At 43.2% G+C, this 27,323-nt stretch overlaps 1 long non-coding RNA gene across 1 annotated transcript in view; it reads left to right on the top strand.

The window, feature by feature from the left end:
• Positions 1 to 26,020, top strand: part of LOC146810015 (uncharacterized) — a 122,591-nt gene extending 96,571 nt beyond the window's left edge. The window contains exon 3 of the long non-coding RNA XR_014965622.1: positions 24,115 to 26,020. This is a non-coding gene — a long non-coding RNA (uncharacterized LOC146810015). The remainder of the gene's footprint in view (positions 1 to 24,114) is intronic.
• The last annotated feature ends 1,303 nt before the right edge of the window (positions 26,021 to 27,323 follow it).

The raw sequence follows: 27,323 nt of genomic DNA, 5'->3' as shown, positions 1-27,323 counted from the left end.
CAACAACTCAGCAACCCTAGTACCAGCCAGGATGACCAGCCAGAGTCCAAGGGGAAGAGGAAGTGTAAGTTCAGTGAGGAGGAGAATGAAATCTTTTTTTTTTTAAACTCTTTTTTATTAAACAAGCTCAGATGACAGTACATTTGTGAGCACATATGCATGCACCTCAATTGGTTGATTGGTAACAAGAGTACATCGTAGGAGGGGTGAGTCAGACACATCCGTCCAAGGAATGAAAACATTATTGAGGCAACAGTTATATCAAAGAGCAGGAGGTGAGTTATCATTGAGACCTTCTCATACATTACAAAGTAAATGGAACCGCGACACAGGTCCCGGATACCACTATCAATTTCTGTATCTGTGCCATGGTGTTCATATTTTTTCCCATTTCTTCACACATACCCTACTTTTGTATACCACCTCTTCTGCTCGTTGGCACCAGTCTAAATCATTCTACCACTCTGTCACCGATGGGGGATGGGATGCCGCCAGTGCCAGCCAGAGATTAACATGCCTAGGTCGGTCTGCCATTCCCCTAATCATTAAAAGGTGCCATCTAGCATCCATTGAGACCTCTGTCCCTGATGCCCTTGACATTATTGTCGTGACTCTTTGCCATAACTGGTTATTTTTGGGACATTCCTATAAGATATGAAAAAAGCGCCCTCCTGCTTGCAGCCTCTGATATAAAATGTTGTTTGTGCATTTCCCCATTTTTGTTGGAGTGTGAGTGAGTTGTAGGGGCAATATAGTATCTTAAGTTGTATGAGTCTGAATCTTGTGTGGAATGCGATTTCTCTGGGGGTTCTATCCAGTCATCGTCTTCTATATTACCTAGGTCATCTACCCAGGCAGTACGGAGTGATGCTAGGGGGTCCGATGCATTATGTATGAGTTTGCAATATATCATTGAGGTCGCTTTCTCAGGGATAGGGTAAACCAGCAGCCTGTCCTCCAATGGAGAGCGGTTGGGAATGACTGTGCTTCGCTGTATTTGTCTCTGTAGGGCGTGTGTAAGTTTCAAGTAAGGAAAACTCTGAGCAGGAGTCAGGGCGTATTCTTGTTGTAGGTCGTCGAAGGGAAGAGGTGCACCGCTCCTCCACACATCTCCCAAATCTTCAATACCTATGGTCTGCCAGCCCTTAAAACCCGCTAGGGGCGTCATGCAAGATAACTTTCCCTGCTATCCCAGAAACCTGTTTGCCTCGATCCAACATGTAATCACATCCGCTGTGTGTTAAGTCCATTCTGGTCGTATCTTGCGGGTGTAGAAGAATGATTTGCAGCTCCCTCCCGGCATCACATCTATCTACTCTGTAGGCCGGTTCTTCCCTGTCCGCATTAACCCAGTCATTTATAATTAGTAGCTGTGAGGCCCAGTAATGTAGCCTAATGCCAGTGACTGCCAAGCCGCCCTGATACACTCCTCTTTGCAACTTGTGTAATGCTATCTTGGGTGTGCCTCCCTACCATAGCAATGCATGGAGCTCTTGTGTCACACGTTTAAAGACTGCCGGGGACAGGGTATGGGGTGTTTTGTAGGATATACAGGAGGCGTGGTAGGGCCATAATTTTTTATCGGGCAGCTCTGCTGCCCATTAGGGACAGTGGCAAGGTGCGCCAATGTATTATGTCTGCGTGGAGCCTATCTAGCTGGGGGGTGAGGTTTCTCCGAAGGAACAACTGGTGGTCGTGGGTTATATGAATGCCCAGTTATTTAAAACCTTCGACTGTGACTGGGTCTGCACACCTAGCCGGCAGCTTCAGGGGGGGCGGGGGGGCAGCAGCGGGAACACCACTGACTTGGTCCAATTTATAGTGTATCCCGAATAGCTTCCAAACAACTCAAAAACATGCAGAACCCTTTCTATGGAATAATATGGCTTTGAAAGATACATGATTATGTCGTCCCCATACAACGAGACCTGCTTGTCCCATCCCCCTGGCACCGCTATGCCCCAGATCATCGGGTCTGTCCTAATCCAGTGCGCAAGTGGCTCTAGCACCTAGGCAAATAACAATGGCGATAGGGGACAGCCCTGCCTGGTGCACCTTTGCAGCTGAAAAAGTCTGGATAGTGCTCCGTTGACTCTCACTTGGGCCCGTGGGTCCTGGTAAAGCAGTCTCACCCATCCGTAGAACTTGGGGCCAAAGCCCAGCCTGGTAAGCACGCAAATATATAAGGCCGTTCTATGCTATCGAAGGCCATTGAGGCGTCCAATGCCATCAGTGCCGTCTTTTGGGATGAAAGGTTTTCTGTCAAGTGGAGGACTCCATAAAGCCTCAGTAGGTTGTGGCAAGTGCTTGTGCTGAGCATAAAGCCGGATTGATCAACATGGATTATAGTGGGGATGACAGTCGCCAATCTATGGGCTAGAGCTCTCGCCAGCACCTTTGCTTCCATGTTGAGCAATGAGATTGGCCTGTAGGAATTGAACTGGTCTGGAGGCTTGCCAGCCTTATGTATGACTATGATTGTGGCAGTGCGCTGGTCTGCAGGAAATTGTCCCTCCTCCCCAGCTTCCACCAGCATTTTTTGTAGTTGTGGTATTATTTTAGAGGCAAGGCTTTTGTATAGCTCAATAAGAAGACCGTTTGGACCTACTGCCTTCCCTGATTTTAAGGATCCCAGGGCACTGGACAGGTCCTCCTGTGCAAGGTCTGCATCTAAAGCCTCCCGTGCCTCCATGCACAGTGTTGGTAGTGAGAAATCTTTCAGCAGCTCGTTGCAATCATTCTCAGGCAGTGTGCTCACCGGCGAGTACACGCTTTCATAGTAAGCAGTGAAGGTCTCTGCTATTCCTACACTGAATTTGGAGTGTCCCGGTTTTATCCCTAATACTGACCACCCAAGATCCCTGTCCCTTTTCTTGAGCCAGGCTTGTCGCCCACTTCGTATAACCTGTGGTGTGTTGCTAGAGTGTATGCTTGTGCTTCATTGTCAGCCAAGGCACGCAGCTCCCGCTGGTGCAAGGCTAGTTTATATGGCTGATCAGCACCTCCGCCAGTCGTCATCTCCCTCTCCATTGCAAGAATCTCCTGTTCTAACGTCCGTATTTTTAATGCTTCTTCTTTTCGCTTCTCCCTCATTAGTGTCTGGGCTTGGCCCCTTAGCACTGGATTGTAGGCCTCCCATATGGTCTGATGTGATTCAACTGATCTTACATTTTCGTTAAAGCAGAGATCAGTTCCTTCATGGAGTTTATCCCTTAGTATTGTCTTTTAACTGCCAGGGGTCAATTTTCGGAAATACTGCTTTGCTGGTGCACGGTCCCTGGATGGTAACACCCACTGGGGAATGGTCCGAAATGCCCCTTGCCATATGCATTGGTGGTGAAAAACCTCCCACCCTGTTGTTCTGTGTGAATAGGTAATCAATTCTTGAGTAGGAGCCGTGTCGTGCTGAGTAGTATGTGAATTGTCTTCCCTGTGGGTTGTGCATCCTCTAGAGGTCTGCCAAACCCATGGCCGTCAGGAAGCTCGAAAGGGTCTGCTCCCTTTTCTGACCTGCCTACGCATCGGAGCACTCTAAATCAGGATCCAGAACTGTGTTAGCGTCTCCCTCCACCAAGAGGGTGCCTTTGGGAAGCCCTACCAAGAGTGTGATAATCTTTGGGAGAGTGATTGTTTGTAGTCTCTGTGGTATGTAGAACGAGTAAAGTGCAATCAGGCGCCCCTCCCATCTGCCTGCCACAGCTACGCAACAGCCGGCACCATCAGTCCAGGTTTTGTCTATGGCGAGGGGCAATGTGTTACGTCTCAAGATGCCTAAGCCCCGGGCATCCCCCGAATACCCAGAGTGAGACACCAGTCTATATCCAAAGCAGTCTACGGCCTTATATCGACTCCCTCTCAGATGTGTCTTTTGCATCATTACTATGTCCGGGAAATGCTGCTTAATGTGTTTAAGGACAAGTGTTTGTTTAATTTTGTTCCCCAGCCCATTCACATTCCAGGTCTGGGCTCAGATACTAGCTGATTCACCCATTATCTTGGCTATGGCAGTTTTCAGCTGCGGATCGACCCCCCCATCCCCGATTGGCACTGTTTCAACATGTATCGTATTGCGACTATATCTGTCCTGAGCAACGGCTAAATTGCAAACAACAAAATTGAACAGTTTCCCAAAGAGAATGAAATCTTGACCACGGAGGTGATGGAGCCCCAACACCAGCTCTTCATCAGCTCCAGAATGTCATTGGGGAGGAACAAGATTGTATGGCAGAACATTGTGCACAAGGTCAGTGAGTGACTGTAAGAAGTGCTGGCATGATTGCAAGTGCAGGACAATGGAGAAACTGGCAACCAATCTCAAGGTAGCATTGCAGACTGGAGGTGGTAGTCCAGCAGCTCAGGAGTAGCTAAATCCTTTGGAAGAGCAGGTGTCCACTGTCATCTCCAGAGTCCGTGGTTGGAGTTGTGGGACAGGACAGTGCTGGTTATGATGAACTATAACAACAATAGCGTAAGTTACAACAAGGGACAATGTGGGTAACTAGGTCATGTCATGCAGTGGTGCAGGTAGCTATGTCCCAGTGCTCTGCTGCACTATCTGCAGGCAAAAGGGTAGGATGCTGGCTCATGTATGGTTAAACATGACATCAATAGAAGGTTCATGGGTATTTTGACAATATTTTGGCATAGAGCAGCGCCACGTGCCTTTTAGCTGTGCTACCCTGTGTCAAAACAAAAGGGCAGGAATGCCCCATATCTACAAGAAACAGGTAATTTATGTCCTTTCTGCCAGCGCTGGTGCATAAAACAGCAGATGCCCACCAAAGCATGCACCCTTGCACCATGGTGTTCATGGGGTGGGGGGGTTATGGGTCTGGGGCTCCAGCGAACCTTTAGTAATAGAGCTAGTCTGGTGGGGTCTACTCATTCTTGACAATGGGAAAACCTTTCCCCATTCTTGTTATAAAGCTTATCAATGTGTCTGAATGAGAAAGAAATTTAACTTTTTCCTTGGAGTCAATTCCAATTTATTTTTGTGGTGCTTCATAACATAGGAAAAACATTTACAGCCAACACGTATTTCGCCCCCTAACATCGGCCATTTAGCCTGGGGCTTCCTCAGGGATATACATGGTCACAGGTGCATAGTCACATAGGAATTTAGGCAGTAAAAGGAGTGCAGAGGTAAGGAAATTGAGCATGGGTCAAAACCCGGTTTTGGTAGTGTGCAGGGAATGGTAACAGAGAAGGTGCAATGCGAGGGGAAAAGGGGAGGGGGATGGCATGTTAACCGTGTAGGGAAGGCAGAGTATGAAAGGGCAAGGGAGTGTTGCATGCCAAGGTGGAGAGAAAAACAAGTATCATAGTACAACATAAAGCAAATTAATGAGGATTAGTAGAACAAGGTGAATGTATGCAATGCAAGAAGCAAGCAACCTCAAGGTTTCAAACAAACGCGGCAAACAGTCCTAGGCAGTGGCAACCGAGGGGGAATTGGGAAAGGTGGTGAGAAGGGAGGGCGAGCACATTGGAGCACAAGTTGCCATAAATTGGGGGTAAGTTAGTTGGCAGAATATGGCATAACAATAGTAGTCACTAGCCAGTTCAAAAAGACATGAGCATGCATGTAATCAGATATCAAGAGGCAAATCTGAATTTGTGGACAACAGGAAAAAGACAACCACCTTTTTAGAGAGTGCAGCAGGCTTCCATAGATGCCACAACTGCAGCATATGCATACTGGGGGTCAACTAAACCATCCTTATACCCATGCCACCAAACAAACAGATCACAATCAAAGAATGGATTGACTGCAACAGCAAGTTCACCATCGACTTAATTTTCTGTTCCTGCAACCGACCATACATTGGCAGTACAATCCGACCTCTACGTACAAGAATACAGGAACACTATAGAAATATCAACAAACACAATACTGGTCACCCTCTAACAGATCACTTCCACAGTGCTCACCTACACAAGAAAACTTTCACCTTTTATGGTTTTGAAGTGGTCCAACCGCTGAAAAAAAGGTGGGAACAGGGAACTCAGACTCCGAAGAAGAGAGAGTGAACTAATCCTACAATACAACACTGTAAAACTTGGTCTCTGCAAAGATGCAGAAATGCATATGTGGCTGGGGGATAAGTAACCTCAACTCCCAAACCATCTTCAACTCATGCTTGGTGTAACACTACCTGTTTAGTTACTAGGTTTAGAGGGGCCAACTTCTGGACATGGGCCCCCAATACTCAGTTTTGACTTTGTACCATCCTACCGCCCTGGAGGCACCCTACTTCCTGCCTACTCTCCACCCATCAGGACCCCAACGGATCCTATGGACCCCATTCACTCCCTCCTGGGTCTCCTGGCCCTCCCTTTTACGTTTGCGTCAGAATGACCCATTTTGCTAGCTGTAGTGTCATCTTCACTACTTTGATCCTGTAGAGGTTCCTTACCATGTTTATCTCATTATATTCCCTCTCTAAAGTTCCATCCACTTTCCACGTTTCACCTTATGTAATTTTATTGTGATTACACTCACGGTATCTCTTCTGGGGCGACCAGGTTTTACAGAGGTTGCTCCCCTCTGTCCCCGTCCCCAGGCACCTCTCAGGCTTAAACTTATCGACTCCTAGGACACCATACCTCAGATCATATCCCATTTTATAGCATCTAGCTTGCCCCATTTACCCTGTGTCTTTTCCTATCGCACTACGTACCTCTTAGTGATCTTACCCCCTGACCCCGCTCGCTGTGTTTCCCTACCCCTGATTACTATAGTACTTTTTCATGACTTTTACTGGGAGCGCATACCACTACAAGATGACGCTTGGCCCTGACCCTGACCCCATGACCCAGAAGTACTGTGTAACACGTTTCCGCTCTTAAAAGCGCATTGCTCCCAGTGCACTGTGCTCATGCCGACGGATCACAGAGGATTTCAGAAGTTCTGCACATCATATTATTAGTAAGTGGCACTGTGTGTCCCTCAGACCAGCTCTGTGCTCTAACCCCACAGAGCTGGGCACGACTGTCGGTCTCCTTTATAATGCGAGACCTTTTCCCTTCTTTCTTGAACTCCTAACTCTGACCGCCATGTCCTCCCCCTGCTTTTTCTCTCCCCCCGTTAAAGTAGCTCTGCCCTACGCGGGCAACAGGGAAAGGACCGAACTGTATTCCTAACCCAGCCGCTAGCATTTCTAACGGTAAGAACCATCCCGGTAGACAGGCCACTTTTTACTTCCTGTCACAAAATGTTAATTACTCTTTCCCCTAATCACCAGCATGGTGTTAACTGCCTCACCTATCCTTACCTACTGCTTGAGGCCTTTTTACACCACGATACCGGTGAGCACTTTCACAGCCCATGGAGGATAATACCACATGGGAGTACATATTTCCTAGAACCTCGGGCCGTATAAACTATAGCTATACCTTACATGACTAATGAACCGGCCCAAGTTACTCTTGCTTTGCGTTTTCTTTTGTATACTAACATATTGCTATATATTTCTTTGGACCTGCTCATCCATCTGTCTTATCTGTGATACTCAGACCTATTTGTACTGAACTCCGTATGTATTATGCTTTTCTATATACCTCTAATGTCTTTTGATATCTGACTTTATACATGCTCATGCTTATTTTTTGACCTGGCTTGTGACTACTATGGTAATGCTATATCCGTATGTATTTTTTTTTTATATATACCACTAATGCCTCTTGATATCCGATTACATGCATGCTCATGTCTTTTTGAACTGGCGTGTTTTACCACTCCACTTGGTACGTGGGTCTACCCACTTTGCAACTTTTTTTTTTCACAAGGGAGAATTTTTCAGTAATGTTTTATTGACTTAATGTGTGTGCTGATGCGTGGAGAGTGTGACATTCTTTCCACTTTACTCTACAGATGAAGGGCTTCCCCTGATGAAGGGTTCAGTCCCGAAATGCATTGGAAACAAATGCCCATAATCACACATGGATCTTAAATTGACTGCATCTCAACTTGGAATGTACATTACAATTACTGCATGAGTGAAGAAACCTTTGTGATGTAACAAGGTTCAAGAATTAAATTTGAGCAAAAATCATCTTACAGTTTACGAACTCGGTTTATTTGTGAATATTACCAGGGATATTTTCCCAGCGGAGTGCAAGATGGGGACACTGTTACATCTCTTACAGTGCTATTTTACTTTACTACTATTGTTATGCCATATTCTGCCAACTAACTTACCCCCAATTTATGGCAACTTGTGCTCCAATGTGCTTGCCCTCCCTTCTCTCTGTCTTTCCCAATTCCCCCTCGGTTGCCACTGCCTATGACTGTTTGCCGCGTTTGTTTGAAACATTGCCTACTCTTTCTTCTTGCATTGCATATATTCACCTTGTTCTAGTAATCCTTATTGATTTGCTTTATGTTGTACTACGATACTTGCTTTTCTCTCCACCATGGCATGCAACACTCCCTCTCCCTTTCGTACTCTGCCTTCCCTACACGGTTAACTTCCCATCCCCCTCTCCCTTTTCCCCTCGCATTGCACCTTCTCTGTTACCATCCCCTGCACACTACCAAAACCGGGTTTTGACCCATGCTCATTTTCCTTACCTCGGCACTCCTTTTACTGCCTAAATTCTTATGTAACTATGCACCTGCGACCATGTATAGCCCCGAGGAAGCCCCAGACCAGATGGCCGATGTTAGGGGGCGAAATACGTGTTGGCTATAAATGTTCTTCCTATGTTATGAAGCACTACAAAAATAAATTAGAATTGACTCCAAGGAAAAAGTAACTTTTCTAACTCGTTCAGACACATTGATAACCCTTGCACCATGGTGCTAGGGTACCTGTGTTGGTGCTAGCCAGCCGATTGTGCACCGGCATAGAGGAAAGCACAAGGATGCGTTGTATTGTTGTAACTACAGCGCATCCCTTAACTTTCCTTATGACACAGCTTGCTGCAACAAGATGGTTTGTGGCTCTGTGCTGCACCACATATCTATGAAATATGCACCTGTGAGGTGGGGGATATGTGGGCCATGGGAAGTACCTACACATAGGGACTTTACAAGAGCCAAGCCGATAGTAGCCTAGATTAAACTATATTGCATGCAGCTATCCTGGCATGCAAGGTCAGAGCACACATGAGTCAGCTGCTATGGTAGGGACCACCTGAACTCCTCTCATCTACTAAATATGACTGGGTGTGGGGGTGAGTGCTAGTGATGAAGTGAGATAAGGCAACCCCCTAAAAGTTTTGCTTTCAGGTCAGGGAACAGGGGGAAAAGAACAGAAGACTACAATACACAGTATCCCTCTAGACCTATATTGCTTTACGTCAAGTTTTTGTGGGCTCACATAGAAAAAGCACAAAACACGCTTATGTATACATTATTATTATATCTTTTTTATTTACTTTCTTTTTTTCATCATTTTTACGTACGAGTGAAATTCATCTCTTGTTTTCAAAACATACAAAAATGTCTTTTTATGTACAAAACTGTCCAAGCCGTGTAAAAATATATAACAGTCTTTACATATATATATATTGACTTTGGGAAAACAGAAATAGTGCCAAATAGAAGACAAAAATATTATGTCTGTTAACACCAACATACAATTATTGGCATTAATTCAGAAAATCCCCAAACCATTTACACCTCTACACACTTCATATTCATATCACTGTCATACGTAACATGCATACTACCCACCCCAGAGCCAAACAGCATGCACAGAAAAAAACTAACAGGGGTGAATCGCTCAACCCTCTGATGCTGTGCTGAACGCTGAGGTGTGTCATACAGACTGGTCGACGCGCGTTTCGATGGCATAATCCTCTTTGAATGCCATCTTCTTCAAGACCTGTTACTTAACTATTTTGTAACGGGCAAGATAAGGGGGATAAGTTTTCTGAAAATAAAATGTAGGGTGTTATTTTACTGGATGTCTGAATTAATATTAATTTATTAGAAGCCCACAGGAGAAATCTCACATTATCTCCAGAATAAATGACTAAAATATTTTTCATGCTATCAAAATTGCAAATGTGCCACTAGGCAGTGTTCTCACTGAGTGAAATAGACCCATATCCATAGAGAAACATCAGAGAGGGTTAAATGAAAGGAGATAGACTGCTGCCAAAGCGGAGGCAGGTAGTTTTGGGTCACAATTCTAGGATAGAAGCCACGCATATAAAAAGGAACATTTAATGTCTGTAAAGTCATTTAGGTCCTCCTATATATGCTCATTCTTCTCACAGAACATGGCAAGCATGCCACGGGGGGAACTAGCTCAAGTAAGAAAATGCATAATAATACTTCCTACCTGTTTAATGTTGCTATGTGGGTAGCGATAAGTGCTTTCTGTAGTTTCATTCATGTGCTCACCGCTACTATCCTGCTCTACACACAGCTATGAACAAGCGCATATGGCCAGCGATTAGACTTTGCACGTGTATTTTTTAAAAAAGTCAGAGATATTTCTAAACAAATGTTTTTGATTATGTTAGTACCTTATATGTTCAAAACCCACATATATGATGTTTACCTTTCAAGCTACTTCAAGATCTCAGAGTTTGGTGAAATTATCTTCTCACAAAATGAGTGCTCTGCAGCATAGTTGTGAGAATGCAGCTTAGGGTGCCAACCTTCGTGTTGTCGTCTCGTTTCTACATATAAGGACAAGAAATATTTTAATAGCAAAAATGTTAACACTACTTATCGCTGTTCTTTAAATAATATATTTGTAGTGATTCAATAAAGGCTTATTATTTTGTATGTGGAGAATTAACATATTTCAGGTAACCTACTTTGCCATTTGTATATCTTTGAGTATCTCCTTGTAATCTTTCTTTTATATCCTTCTCTTTTGGACCACGACGTTTCTGGTTTGTTCGTAAAAGTCAATAGTTCCCTCCTTTAAGGTGATCCTAGTGATAACACAGCGAGGAATTGAATTTACAAACTAGGAAAAACCATTTTCCAAGAAAAATATTCAGAATACGTTGGTTACACCGAGGACTAGTGCAATAATCTCTTCGTAGAAGGTATCTATTAACTTTCAGTTATTACCGCTCAAAGTGCATAATTTATAATGCAATATTGTGTAATGCGCAAGACAAAAGAACCCTGGCTTCTCCGTTCTCATAGGGGTTAGTAGGTTGCCCTCATCTTTAAACCATAGATACTGTCTAGCGGCCTATCATGGGGAAATACCTCATAAATACTGTCAAAACTATCGGTCAGTTATAAATTTGTCCCAAAGTTGCCTCAGATGTATTCAATATTAGTCCCAAATACGTTAGGGAACTGGTGATATACGGACCCAAAACCTCAGGCATTAACTAAGAAATGTTTTACTCACATGCTTAATGCGATAAAAAGCATTCTTTTGAAATATAGAGGGGATCAATTAGTTCCCGTTCTATAATATATATATAACTAGTATCTACACAGTACCGCCGACATACACCTTACCTTGGGAGAATGAAAAATTTTGCACGACCGGCAGCCCCTGCGTTGTAACAACTCCGCAAAAGCGCAGTGGATAGCTCTGCCTTTTTATGTCCTAAACAAGGCTGACGGAATATCTCTAATACGGAACACCTGCGAGGCGCTATGACGCCATTACCTATGCGTCGGCTCACTCTTTGATTGGATGAGTTGTTGTGTAATCTACGACGCCATCTTTGAGTGGATATTAAGAGATCAAATTCCATATATATTCCCTACCTCTGAAAAGGTAGACATATGTATATGTATGTGTACCTTATCTGTCAAAGGTAAAAGGGAAAAGTTATTTGGTTCCAAAGGTTCTCATATCATAGTTTTTCAACACGACAAATGGGGTATAAGTATATTTTCGCTAATGTTAGAAAGGCGCCGACGCCATCTTAAGATGGGTAAATAGTAACCTTGGTATGAAGGGAATACAATTAGCCACATTGAGAAGGAATATTAGTTGTTAAAAATACTTTATGCCGGATTTGCAACACGCGGTGCTGCCTGCCTTCCACCAAAAAATAAGAATGCGGTGGTACAGAGTGATATACACCATTTGTACATGATCAGAGCCTCAATTCTCCAACCGTAAAGCTGAAATTCTACGCCCATTTAGGGGCAACTTTACAATGGTAAACCGCCATTGGTAATAGAACAGACTCAATGTGCCAAAATGAGATGTCACAAGTATGGTATGGGTACAGACATAGTACACATACGTGAGTATGCCTCATATGTGCTGTACAATGTCGATAAGATGTTTATTTAAATGTGGTGCTTGTGAGAGAAACAGGAGGTTCTCATCACTCCAATATGTGTTCACTTTCTCATGTCGTGCAGTTTTGACATAAAGATGATATAATGCCACTCGTACGATAATGCACAGAATATTGGTGGAAATGATGGCAATTGGCATGGTTATATGTAATACCAGTCTGGATCAAATAAATGAGAAAGGAAGATCACGGAAGCAACATACCGATGATGTGTAGTCTTAGCTGCACATCATCTTGTGTGCCACACTATTTCCTCATTTAGACCGATTTTAACCGTGTCCAGAGTGTAAATCCAATAGGTTTCTCGTACTTTCCGAACCTCTTTTGTGTCTTTGCCTGGGGTGTGTCTTACCTTTTCCAGGATCAGCCACCTCAGTTCGTTTTCATTGTGTTTGAGATTAATGCAATGTTGGACCATTGGACATGATAATTTTCGTGTCTTAATTGCTGATCTGTGTTCACTGTAGCGAGTTCTAAACTCGCGACCTGTCTCTCCCACATAGCCGAGGGTACATGGGCACAGGATAAGATAAACAAGATTCTGACTCCTGCAATTGGTAAAATCACGTCGTTTCCCTTTCTTCCCTCGGTAATTCCAGGTTTCGGTAACTATGGCACTGTCACATGCAATGCATGTGCCACATTTATGGTTCCCCAGAATAGGAGGTCCCACCAAGGTAGTTTGTAAGCTAGATTGATTGTACTTAGGGCTCGTGTGGACTAGGCTATCTTTGAGGTTCGTGTTTCTACGATATGCAAGAATGGGTTTTTGGATGGTCTCCTGTTCTTCATTCGCATTCAAGATATGCCAGTTTTTGTTCAAAACCTTCTTTATCTTAAAGTTCAAAGTCGAGTAGTTTATGACACAAACCATTCTGTCATTTTTAGGACGTGTGTTCCCTGCTAGTAAGGCATCGCGATTGTAATAACGTGCCCTCTTGTAAGCAGATCTAATCAGACGTTTTGGATAGGCGCGTGATAACAGTCTCTGTTTTAAATCTTCCCCATGTATGTCAAAGTCCCTGATGCTAGAACAATTGCGTCTAATTCGCAAAAACTCGCCGAAGGGAATGGAGTCTTTTTGACAGTTAGGGTGGTAGCTGGTATGTGATAAGATAGTATTCTTAGATGTAGGTTTCCTGAAAAAATTAAACACAGATTTCACCCCCATCTGCCTGGATGATAATGTCCAAAAATTCTACCGATGTAGTGCTTCTATGGCAGGTAAATTTCAAATTCTCATCACTGGCATTCAGCCAGTCAATGAAAATTGTCAATGTTTCTTCATCTCCGCGCCAGATAAAAAAGATGTCATCAATAAATCTGTGCCATCTGTGGACATTCTCATAAAACGGTGCCATTGCATTGAAAATGTGTTTCAGTTCGTATTCACCCATATAGATGTTGGCTACACTGGGGGCACAAGATGCCCCCATACTGGTCCCTTTGACTTGATTGTATAGGTCCCCTCTGAAATCGAAGTAGTTATTTTTTAGTACTATTTCTAAACATTCCACTATGAAGGCGTCAGGCCTATCTCCTGATGTTCTTTCTAGGAGAGTCCTAACTGCTTCTACTGCCGGTTGTTGTGGTATGTTAGTGTACAATGCTTCGATATCTAGTGTGACTAGAATCTCACAATTGGAGTCATATGGTACATGTTCCAGTTTGTTTATAATATCCCCTGTGTCTTTGATATAGGATTTATACTGAGTTGTTAATGGGCACAGGAGCGCATCCACGTATTTGGACAGTGGTTCAGTGGAGGAATTTATAGAAGATACTATTGGACGTAATGGTGGGTCTATAATATTTTTGTGTGTTTTAGGCACACCATATAGTGCTGGAATTACTGTGTTAGTTTTGTTCAAAAACAAGTATTCTTTCTCACACATAGTGTCTTCTTCATAGGCTTTGCTAGTTACATGGCCAATTAATTCTTTCAACTTGGTGATTGCCCCTGATTTTATGGGTCTGTAATGTTCAGCCACGGCTAACATTTGGTGTACCTTTTCCTCATATTTTTCAGTGTCCATAAGGACTATGCCCCCACCTTTATCACAAGGTTTTATAGTGAGATCAGAGGTGTTTTGAAGTTTGAGAAGGGCAATTCTTTCTGCAACCGACAAATTGGGCTTACTATTGTAATTGTATCCAATTAATTTGTTAATGTCATTGAGAACGGATTTCTCAAAAATGGACACCTCTGGGCCTACCATTTCCAGGGTGGGAGTGAAGGTCGATTTTGGTTTACATCCTGAGAGATTTTCGTCTACATCTCCCTCTTCTCTACCTGAGAAGAATTTTTTGAGGCGAATTTTCCTAAAGAAGAAAAAAATGTCCTGCATAAGTTTGAACTTATTGCAATAAGTGTTTGGTACAAAGGACAGCCCTCTGCTCAGAATAGCTATTTCATCTGAGCTCAACATATGTGTAGAGATATTAAAGATAGGCATAGTGTCCGTTCTAGGCCTATTTGTCAATTCCTCCAGTACTGTTGGTTCCTGGTCCTCATGTACATTTGAGGAGGTGGAGGGTCCATCTGCTGGTACCCTCTCCTGTCTGATTTGGTATAGCGAGTTCTGTTCAGGCCTCGGCCTCTCCCTAAAAAAGGAGGTGGGGCTTGATAATAAGGTTGATAATCTCTGCCTCTCCCTCTATGGGGTCGTTGTCCCTGAAAGGTATCCTCATAGTTGTTAGGGGCGTCTCCATCTGATTCCGATGAATTGGTATCCGAAAAAGTAACCACTTTTCTCTTATTGTTATACACGTATGTCTGTGTCTCATTTTCATTTTGCCATTCCTGATAGTAATTACTTCTCAGATATGGGTATGCCTTTTTGGGTGAACCATTTTATGTCCTTCTTAAGTTTTTCTGTCTTTTTCTTAATTATGTATTCCTCAAAATCATGTAATTCGGCATTCAAACTGTTTAATTTTAACTTAGCCTCCTCTACAGCTGTACTGATCTTAAGTTTATCCTCTAGTTCTTGAATTTCTATATTCAGGGCCGCTACTAATTCTCTTGCTGTTTCAATGATTAAAATCATCCAGTCTCTTGAACATCTGTTGCTTATATGAGACCCTCTCTCTAAGAATTTACGCAATTCTACGAATAGTGTTGGAACATTACGTACTCGTAGGCCCGATGGGATAACTCCAGCTCTGAGGTACTCTAGCATAAATGTAGCATGAGACTCCATTCTCTTGCATTTTTTCCTTAAGTTAAGTAGTGCTTGCCATTCACTATTGGCAGCGCTAGATAATGTAATACTTTGATTGATGTTGCCAGTGTTACCAATCAGTGCTGTAAAATCTGCGTCAGTAAAGCCGAAAGTTTGTAAGGCCTCCATCTTGTTGTCGTAGGGTACTCTCTGATGGGTTTTGACCCTGATTACTCACTCCTCTAAAATAAAACCAGCTATTAAATGTGTTAAACCAAGTGATATACTAAAAGTTAAAGGAATTTTTTTTTATTTTAAGACAATAAATATAATCTAAAAAAGGAAGAGTGATGAAACCCAGGAAGAAAAATGTATTGCCAGCCACTCCACTTAGTTGGAACAGGGTTGGTGAGGAAAAATAAAAGGAAGGAACACTCTAGTCATGGACACATTTGCTTACCTTGATAGGCAGATGGGACACTCCCAAGAAGGCCTGTGATTAAAAAACCACTGTTAATCAAGTGAGATAAGGCAACCCCCTAAAAACGTTTGCTTTCAGGTCAGGGAACAGGGGGAAAAGAACAGAAGACTACAATACACAGTATCCCTCTAGACCTATATTGCTTTACGTCAAGTTTTTGTGGGCTCACATAGAAAAAGCACAAAACAACCGTATGTATACATTATTATTATATCTTTTTTATTTAGTTTCTTTTTTTCATCATTTTTACGTACGAGTGAAATTCATCTCTTGTTTTTAAAACATACAAACATTTCTTTTTATGTACAAAACTGTCCAAGCCGTGCAAAAATATATAACAGTCTTTACATATATATATTGACTTTGGGAAAACAGAAATAATGCCAAATAGAAGAAAAAATTATTATGTCTGTTAACACCAACATACAATTATTGGCATTAATTCAGAAAATCCCCAAACCATTTACACCTCTACACACTTCACATTCATATCACTGTCATACGTAACATGCATACTACCCACCCCAGAGCCAAACAGCATGCACAGAAAAAAACTAACAGGGGTGAACCGCTCAACCCTCTGATGCTGTGCTGAACGCTGAGGTGTGTCATACAGACTGGTCGATGCGCGTTTCGATGGCTTAATCCTCTTTGAATGCCATCTTCTTCAAGACCTGTTACTTAACTATTTTGTAACAGGCAAGATAAGGGGGATAAGTTTTCTGAAAAGAAAATGTAGGGTGTTATTTTACTGGATGTCTGAATTAATATTAATTTATTAGAAGCCCACAGGAGAAATCTCACATTATCTCCAGAACAAATGACTAAAATATTTTTCATGCTATCAAAATTGCAAATGTGCCACTAGGCAGTGTTCTCACTGAGTGAAATAGACCCATATCCATAGAGAAACATCAGAGAGGGTTAAATGAAAGGAGATAGACTGCTCCCAAAGCGGAGGCAGGTAGTTTTGGGTCACAATTCTAGGATAGAAGTCACGCATATACAAAGGAACATTTAATGTCTGTAAAGTCATTTAGGTCCTCCTATATATGCTCATTCTTCTCACAGAACATGGCAAGCATGCCACGGGGGGAACTAGCTCAAGTAAGAAAATGCATAATAATACTTCCTACCTGTTTAATGTTGCTATGTGGGTAGCGATAAGTGCTTTCTGTAGTTTCATTCATGTGCTCACCGCTACTATCTTGCTCTACACACAGCTATGAACAAGCGCATATGGCCAGCGATTAGACTTTGCACGTGTATTTTTAAAAAAAGTCAGAGATATTTCTAAACAAATGTTTTTGATTATGTTAGTACCTTATATGTTCAAAACCCACATATATGATGTTTACCTTTCAAGCTACTTCAAGATCTCAGAGTTTGGTGAAATTATCTTGTCACAAAATGAGTGCTCTGCAGCATAGTTGTGAGAATGCAGCTTAGGGTGCCAACCTTCGTGTTGTCGTCTCGTTTCTACATATATGGACAAGAAATATTTTAATAGCAAAAAAGTTGACACTACTTATCGCTGTTCTTTAAATAATATATTTGTAGTGATTCAATAAAGGCTTATTATTTTGTATGTGGAGAATTAACATATTTGAGGTAACCTACTTTGCCATTTGTATATCTTTGAGTATCTCCTTGTGATCTTTCTTTTATATCCTTCTCTTTTGGACCACGACGTTTCTGGTTTGTTCGTAAAAGTCAATAGTTCCCTCCTTTAAGGTGATCCTAGTGATAACACAGCGAGGAATTGAATTTACAAACTAGGAAAAACCATTTTCCAAGAAAAATATTCAGAATACGTTGGTTACACCGAGGACTAGTGCAATAATCTCTTCGTAGAAGGCATCTTTTAACTTTTAGTTATTACCGCTCAAAGTGCATAATTTATAATGCAATATTGTGTAATGCGCAAGACAAAAGAACCCTGGCTTCTCCATGCTGCGCCATTTCCATGTGAATATGCCCCTTGGTAGGTACATTCCCAGCACTACTGCTATGTGGGGTGCTGTCTGACATATCACTCTACAACAGCTTGCCATGTCAGTCCATTGGATATGGTCAAGCATAATGTGGGTGTTGTAGGTACATGAGAGTCAATGTGTGATCAGGGTGCCATCACTGCTTTTCAGTAAATCAGCTGCCAGGGACAAAATTGGTAACAGCCAGAGGAGGCATGTACACATAAAGGTATATGGGTCTGATCAAAATGATGTGTGACACTCTGCACATAACCAACTCTCTTGATGAAATGGGTTGAGCATCACTAATCGTAATCTGACTAGTATGACAGGGCCCATCCACTCAGAGTAGGCACACAGTGGTAGTGAGAACCTGAATCAGAGGCTGAAAGCTCGCTTTACCTGCTGGGGGACTTCGTTGCTGCCCTGTCCTGCAAGCACTGCCGCCGCCGCTCCTGAGCCTCTCACGCTGTGTGTCTCCCCTGCCGCCGCTACTCCATCCTCGCGGCCGTGAGCAGGGGGAGACTACAGCTCCCAGGCTTCATAGCGGCCGCCGATGCCACCCAGGCGCCCGGAGGCGCACAAAAGATCGCGGCTCCCTCGGGGGAGCGGGAACCTGAATCAGAGGCTGAAAGCTCGCTTTACCTGCTGGGGGACTTCGTTGCTGCCCTGTCCTGCAAGCGCTGCCGCCGCCGCTCCTGGGCCTCTCACGCTGTGTGTCTCCCCTGCCGCCGCTACTCCATCCTCGCGGCCGTGAGCAGGGGGAGACTACAGCTCCCAGGCTTCATAGCGGCCGCCGACGCCACCCACGAGCCCGGAGGCGCACAAAAGATCGCGGCTCCCTCCGGGACGTGCGCGGGCGGCACCGGGCTAAGCCCGGGCAAAGGGCGGGCCCTCTGAGGCCCTCAGAGGCAGAAGGAGGCCGGGCCGGGCCACGTTATTAGGCGTAAGGTATTCGCTCCTGTTACCTGTTTGTTGGACTTGGCGAGTTTATCGCCTCATAGAGTATGAGTGACGATATATAGGACAAGGAGCTGATTCATTCCCTTATTGATTTATTTTGTCATCATTTGCTCGTGTAGGCGCTTTTATAGTTTGGTATTTTTAATATTAAATATTAAACATCCCCGTGGTATCTTTGAAAATGTCGAAATCCACAATAGGCAAAACACCCTCCGCCGCTGCAACACTAGATAATTATCTGGTGAAAGTTGTTACTAAAATAAATAGTGAAAGACTTCTCCCCTACTGACCAGCACGTCCACTACATTATCTCCCTCCTTTCAGGCTGTTAGCTGTAGTATTGAACAACATGATCTGGTAAACTCGGCAGATCTAGTTCTCCTATCCCCTGAAACAGTGCAGATTCAGGATAACATAGCCGACCCAAAAGACATCAATGAGGCTCCACTAGAGGGGTCCTTGGCCCCGGCAACTCAGAGTGTTGAGACCTCGTAAGCATACAATAACTAAACGGGGGGTGGCCGAAATAGTAACAAAAAAACAGGTCCTCCGCCTACTAATGGGGATAGTTTAAAGGAGGTTCTGCCAAACAATGCCACAATCAAAATAGATTCAGAACAAATAGATTGCCTGATTGGCATTTTGGAGGCCAAAATTAGCAAGATAGTTGAACCCTTAGTGGCCAAAATTGATGTGTTAGCGGCGGAAATTGAAAGATTACGAAACCTTCTGGGTCCCCGTAGTGACATAACTGCAAATGTTAGCACTGCCGTAAGGGGCCCGAGGGGAATAAACGAGCCTTATAAGCCCCTTAAGGAAGGAACTAGTTTAGTAGAACCTGCAGATGCTGTGCCCCTGACAACTGTGAATAAAACTCCATCTCTAGAAACACGCCCAGGGAGTAAGAGGGAAATAAGGTCTAGTCGCACGGTTAGTGCACGACCAGACTTACCTCCTGAGTGTGCCCCATTTGTGGCAGTGTTGACTAATGTTCCACCTCTATTAGAGGCTGGTTTGTTAAACAAGCCAGAATCCCACGAATCTTTAAAGAACAAAACTGTTTCGTGGTTAAATAAAGAGTGTGGGTTCCCAGTAGAGTTATCACGTCAGATATTAACCACCAGGAGAGTCTCATGGATAGGGCGATCATATAAGAATATTAAGGGGGACTGCGTCATTATAAATTTTAGTAACCCATTTTTAGTTAATAATGCCCTGTTAAGAGCGTCCTCGCTGCCATATACTGATCAGGGTATCACACTTCGCCCACTGGGATATTTCTATAGACCTCTTACAAAGCAGCCCATAAACGACTTACGCAGGGGCAGAGAAATTGGTTCTGAAGGGCGTATTGCCCACGGGGTTGCCACTGTCAATCGTTATCAACCATTGAGTAACTTAGATTCAAACGATTGACTTGAATATGGCCGGGACCATTTTTCACCTGCCATAGAAGCTCCCACTTTGACTATGGAGGAGGAACACGGGTCAAATGAAAACTCAGTGTGCCCTAGGGAGGGTGGTACCCTACATGTCACGAATACAGAGGGGGATGCCCATGGCGGCATCACTGATGGTTTGGTGGGAGCGTCGGCCCTACGTCGAGGTACCAGGGTCCTCAGTTGGAACATCGCTGGGCTGAACAGTAAAGCAAATGATCCACAGTGGAGGAACTGTTTAACTGATTGTGAAATCATTGGGTTACAAGAGACCTGGGACACGGAAAACACATTTTTGTTGGATGGGTATGCAGATTTTTGGTCGGCTGCAGTTGTCTCCTCCAGGGGGAGGGCAAAGGGTGGTCTCTTAACCCTTATCTCATTAAAACTTGAAGGGATCTATACGAAAGTGGAGACCGGTTCGCCATATTGCCTTGCAGTGGAAATTCAAACTAACTTAATCGGGAATTGGCTTATTGTCAATTTTTATAATTCTTTTGTTAAGAGTACGCCTAACGAACATTTAGTCAGTCTACATGATTTTTTGGAAATGTGTAATGTCAACAGTACGAACCATTATTCGGTTATTGTGCTTGGTGATTTTAATGTTCATTGTTGCTTAGGTAATTGTTTTGTTTGGGACAGTTTAGGCCCACCAAACCAAGATAATATTCATTTTGAACACACCCCGCAGGGTTTGTATCTAGAAGATCTGATCGTTGGAAATGATTTGATCTACCCCACCAAATATACAGGAGATATCCCAACCTATAAAGGAAGCGGTCTGGGGTCCACTATTGATTATATTTTTGTGAGTGTAAACTTATTAAGTAGGGTGAGCCAGTATAAAGTTAGCTGGACTACTTATGGTGATCACCACCCTGTTCAGGTGACTTTGTCAGATGATTTAAGGAAAAAAGAAATTGACATCCTGACTGCTGGAATCCTTGAGATAAGGCCCACCGATCAAATGCGTCGCCTGAAATGGTGCCGTGTGGTATCGAAGGACTTTAAGGAAAACCTGATGGGAAAGGTTGGGGATGATATGTCCACTTGTTTGAAAGATGACATCATAGGGGATGAGGTCTTAGTAGCCTACGGTAGAATCTGCACCCAGGTCGATAGTGACCTTAAAAAAGTATGGAAGGGGCAACCCAGAAACGGGGAAAAATGGTTTGATCATAATTGCTCAATAGCCCAACGGAAGTTGATGGTAGCGCTGAAAGCCGTGCCGCCTGACAAAGCGGAAATTGCTGCCCTAAGGAATGTTTACAAAAAGGCACAAAGCAAGCGTAAAAATGAAATTAGGGAGGAAGCGTGGAATGAGCTTTTATCAATAGATGTAATCAAGAACAGTGCTAAATTCTGGACTGTGGTTAATAAGCCCTTTTTTCAGGATAAAAGTAATAGTGAGCTTGACTGTGGTATCCAGGATAAAAAATGGCACAGTCATTTTAAACAGGTGTATGATGGAAACGGGATGTTGGAAGGCCCAATTTTAAATATGGAGAAATATTCTCTGACCTTCACAGAACTAGAAGTCACACATGCCATTATGCAAATGACAAGTAATAAGGCTCCGGTACCCGATGGAGTCCCGGCAGACCTCTTTAAATCAGACGTAAAAACCTGGTCTAAGATCTTATTCAATGTCTTTGTTAATGCCTGCCATTTGGGTCTGCCCTCTACTTGGGCGCGATCGGTTATTATACCCATATACAAAAAGGGCGATAGAGGTGACCCGAGTTGCTACCGCCCGATATCCCTAATAGATTCTTCTGTGAAAGTACTGGGTAGGGTGGTCCTTGGCCAACTGATTGGCTGGCTAGAGGAATCTGGAACACTCTCTATGGCCCAGTACGGCTTCAGAAAAGGGATGGGTACTATAGATCAATGCCTGAATTTGCAACTACTAATAGGTAAATATACGGTGGCTAAGAATGGAGCATTATTGGTAGCCTTTATGGACCTGTCCTCGGCCTTTGACCGTGTAAACAGGTCAAAACTGTGGTCCTTGCTCCTATCCTATGGAGTAGACAAAAACATCGTCTACTTCTTAGCTGACTTGCATAGGGATTTATCTGCTATGGTTAGGTACGATCAACACGGCAATTGTACGGAAGATATACCTATATCAAATGGAGTTAGACAGGGGTGCATTCTGGCACCCCTGCTCTTTACACTATACATAAATAATCTAGACAATGCCCTAATTGCTTCATGTAAAGATATTCCGCGTGCAGGGAAATGTCTGATTCCCGCACTTTTATATGCGGACGACGCCGCCTTACTTGCAAGAACGGCAGTGGGTCTTCAATTATTGTTAGACTCTTTTGCGGGTTTTATGAAGGCATTGGATCTAAGCGTCAATTTTTCAAAATCGCATGTAATGGCCATTGGACAAAAATCTTTAAAGGCTAAAACCTTTAACTGTGAGGGGCATACACTAACTAGGGTGTCGTCATTCCCTGGGCGTACTTTTTGACGACCAAGGATCCTGGGTAACCCAAATTACAGCGAAAAAAATCGTATTAACCAGAGCGACTCTGGCCGTATTGGGTTTTGCCAGAAAGCTAGGAGCCAGGCCAATGAAGGCCCTTATCCAAATATATAGAGCCAAGTGTTTCTCTCTAGCTATGTATGGGTCCGAGTTATGGGGCATAAAGAATGTAAAGAACATACAGATTGTTGAAGATAGGTTTTTAAAGAACCTCCTATCTGTCCCGAAAACCACTGCCAATTACAATACCCATCAGGAGCTTGGAATTGGCTTTGTGGAAGATTCTATTGCTGTGGCACCATTACTGAAATGGATAGGCATTTGGTTAAATCCTGACCTACTGCTTAACCGTATCATCATGAAAGATTGTATGTCACTTGACCATGGGCTGTGTATACCCTGGCTTAAATATATCCAGAGACTGGCAATAAAGTTGGGCCGCCCAGAATTATATCAATCACCTGAAGCTCTAGTGAAGGGAGATATAAAATGGTGCAAGGAAACGTATTTGTGTATAGCCACCATGGATAGGGAAGAGAGTGAGTTGTTAAAGGTAACTGTAAGGGCTCACCAGCTATGTAAAACAACACCATCCATGGAACCATATTTAGGATACGTCACAAATAATAACCATAGTTTTTTATTGACTAGATTTAGACTTAACCAATTGCATCTACTTATTGGAGAACAAAAAGGATGGAAAAGGGTAGAGGATCTTGGCCCTTGTACCTGTGATAATTTCTCACAACAAGATATCACACATTTCCTTTTTTTCTGTGAACACTTCATTGACATCAGGAAACGTTTTATACTCCCTATCTTAAAAAACAAAGGCTTTGTGCAGGTGAGACCTGCCCTTCTCTACCTCCAAATGCTAACTGACGTTTGGGAAACTTTTAACATTGCTAATTTTTTATCAGCAGTTATTAGATTTTTGAGGAAATGAATGTAAAATTATATTATGTATATCCTCTTTTTATTGTTTTTAAAATGGAATTGTTTTTAATTGTTCTACTGATTGTTTTTCTAGGTTTTTAGGAGCTATCGACTGTTCAAAATGAATTACGTACCTTCAACTGCTTTTATATATCATGTTTTGTAGGATGCTTTTATGGTTTGCACTTAAACCGAATAAAGATTTATTGACTGACTGGTAGTGAGAACAATGCTGAGATTCAGTAATCTGAAAGGGAAATACAGTGCAATTTGCAATCCATACCCTTGTGTAACAGGTGTCCTACTCATCAATGAAAAACTGAAAGTAAAATTTATTTAATATTGATTGTCAACTGGATTACTCATGTCAATATCTGAGAGAGATTAGCAATAGCATTTCTCCATCTCATTGCAGAGGATGAACCCTCACCTCCTGGCCAGCACGCTATCCTGAACTTCGGTGATGATGGGGATGACAACCTTCAAAGCATCCACCAGAACACCCTCCAAGAATTTTTGGACTCCATCTGAACACCATCCTCGGACACTGGGAGGGTTAACAGCGACATGGGGTCTCCACATCCCCTGCCTACCAACCAACAGGCACCACCTGCCACCTCATCCAGAGCCCAGTTCTCCAAGGACCCACAGATTACCTTCCAACATACTGCAGTAGGAGTCCAGCGGTAGTTGGTAGAGCAGGTGCGAGCAGGTGCGAGCAGGGATGGAGACCATGGTGGCCACCTTAGAGGTACTCCGTGAGTGCCTCAGTCTCAATAGGGAAACACTGCTGCCATCGGAGGCACCTACTCTCTGCTCCGTGGTCTCTAGCAGTCCCTGGCTGACATCGCTGGTGCCTTGAGGCAGAGGCATGACCAAATGTGCTGCCAAAGTGGCACCAGTGAAGTGGCCAAACCAGCTGGAGGTAATCAGAACCACCTTGGAGTCCATGGGGCAGAAGCAGGACTCCCACTTTGCTGCCTACCACAGCAAAGTTGCTGCTGTGTTGCAAAACCAGCAGACCTTCCTCGCTGCTGTTCTGCCTCATATGTTGGCACGATGAATGCTGCTATAGGCACGGGATACACATCTTCTGCCCCTGATATGTGTGTGCCTCCCTCCGCTGCCCCACCTACAACACCCCACTCACAGGCGACACCACACACATCAGAGGAAGAAAATGTGGACTGCACCTCTTTCCAACACAAAAGTGTCTGGTAGCATTCATCTGTGCCACATACCCAGTTTCTCCTTTACCCTGTGCTTATGAAAATGCCAGGGAAAATCAGCTGCTACTGTCCTATTTTGGTTTTGCCCTGTTCACTGTGACCATTTGTGGATTGTAAATGTGACCTACCCTCCCTGATGTCAATTTACAATGATACCGCGGTGCACTCGATTTACAATTGTTTAAACTAAATTCCTCTTGATTTTATCTATGTGCGTCCCTGTCTTTGCACTGTGTCTGAAGGCGCAGAACAAATAATGACTGTAGGAATGCCAGGTTTGGAAAACCACTGCCTGGCTGATGGGAGCACTTATCCCGAAAACATATCTGTTTTCTTCACTATGTTCATAAAGTTTATAGACGATATTTTCAATTAATACCAAGTCACCCAAAGTTCATACTTTTCCTTTTTTATTTTTTGATCAGGAAAGTTCTTCTGTATCAATTACTTCTTGGTAGTGGTCGAAAATCAAACATAAATTCTCTTTAAACTCAATGCATTTTGGGTCATTGGCGACCCTTCTTCAGGAGTCTCATCATAACATTCGAGCCGGCGTGAACAGAGTTCTCACTCCAGGATCATAACATTCGAGCTGGCATGAACAGAGTTCTCACTCCAGCGTCTGTCGCTGGAGTGAGAACTCTGCTCACGCCGGCTCGAATGTATTGGGTTTAAAGAGAATTTCTGTTTGATTTTCGACCACTACCAAGAAGTAATTGATACAGAAGAACTTTCCTAATCAAAAAATAAAAAAAGGAAAAGTATGAACCTTGGATGACTTGGTATTAATTGAAAATATCGTCTATAAACTTTATGAACATAGTGAAGAAAACAGATAAGTTTTTGTGATAAGTGCTCCCGTCAGCCAGGCAGCGGTTTTCCATACCTTGCATTCCTGCAGTCACTATCTCCCTGATGACATTGTGGTCATCCTCCTCATGGAAGCACGCCTCTCCTCCACACGTCCCATGACATGTTACCCCCATGGACTCTGTCTGGACATCAACTGGCTCAAAACCTCTGTTGGGGTTGTTGTCCAATGAACTGCAGCTGTGAGCTGTATCATCATTTGCAAATGTAAATAAATGCACTTCGTCCTACCTGTGTGTTGTCTGTCTGTTGGAGTCAGGACCAAGTTGACAATTGGACATTCTGTGAGGCAAAGACAACAGCTACTTGCCAAAGGGACATGTGTTTTTGGAAGTCAGGGACAAAGCCTGGCAGTGAGAGTGTAACATATTTGGTGGATTCTGTGTGTGTTGACTAGCAAGTGGTTACTCAAGGATACAAACATGAATTTCAACAGTTGTCAAGCAGTCAGTGTTGATGCTGAATGAAGTCACAGCACAAGTGCCAGGTCTACCCATGGATACTAGCAAGCAAACAACATTGGGCTGACAAGTAAATGCTGCAAGTGTGAATGGGTACAGGGCAGCCATCAGTGTGTGAGTCCAAAAACCTACAATTTGGGTGAATGTTTTGACCTTAACATCCCTCCAAAGCATGTCGCATGATGTATCCACAAGGAGAAATTGTATGTGAACACGTGTTGCAAAGTGTGCCATTGCTATCATGATTGCTACATGCACAGTGCAACAATGTCTGTAGATAGATAATGTAAAGCCATGGCCAACCTGACTGATCCCTGTTCAAAGGTAAGACACCTACTCACACATGTTGCCAAACACTGCTAGCAAAGACAAATGCATGTACATTACATTACCTGAGCACACACGATGTAGACCTGTATGTAGCAAACAATGACATTTAAGTTCAATAGAAAAATTAAAATTACTAAAACTACCTAACCTACACTGACTAACTAATCTAACCTAACCTACACTATCTTATCCTACAAACTATCTAAAATTACCTCAGCTTAACCTAGCTTACTCTACACATTTAGCACAACACGATAAACATTAACTCCCCCCCCTTAAGACATGTCTTCAGAGAAGGACAACAGAAACTACACCTAAACATCAACAAACTACACATAGAATTCTAAACAATCCTCTATATTTAATTTTGTATTTTTTTCTAAAACACATAAAAAAAACACACCACCCCACCCTACAAAAACACAAAGTACGCCTACCCACTAAAATTGTAACCCACCCCAACAAAACCTCTAAAACCACTACCCTTACAAGAAACTAACATGAACTAAGCTATAAAAACATTATGACCAAAGTTAAAACTATGTACAGGGGGCAAGGCTCCCTGTGGTTAACTTGGCTTGGGTCTTCCCACTACCTGCTTCAGTTCTTGGAGCAGTGTTATTGCCAGGTCCATTTTGTGCTCAAGCGTAGCCACCCGTAACATTAGGTCTGAAGAGTCCTTCTCGATATCAAGCTCAATTGAGCGAGCCCCTCCTGTGTCCTGAGTTGTGGGG

The sequence above is a fragment of the Triturus cristatus genome, chromosome 7 (assembly GCF_964204655.1).
Source record: "Triturus cristatus chromosome 7, aTriCri1.1, whole genome shotgun sequence".
In the NCBI taxonomy this organism is placed as follows: Eukaryota; Metazoa; Chordata; class Amphibia; order Caudata; family Salamandridae; genus Triturus; species Triturus cristatus.
The sequence above is the reverse complement of the archived record's forward strand: the minus strand, read 5'-3'. Positions and strand labels throughout refer to the sequence as shown.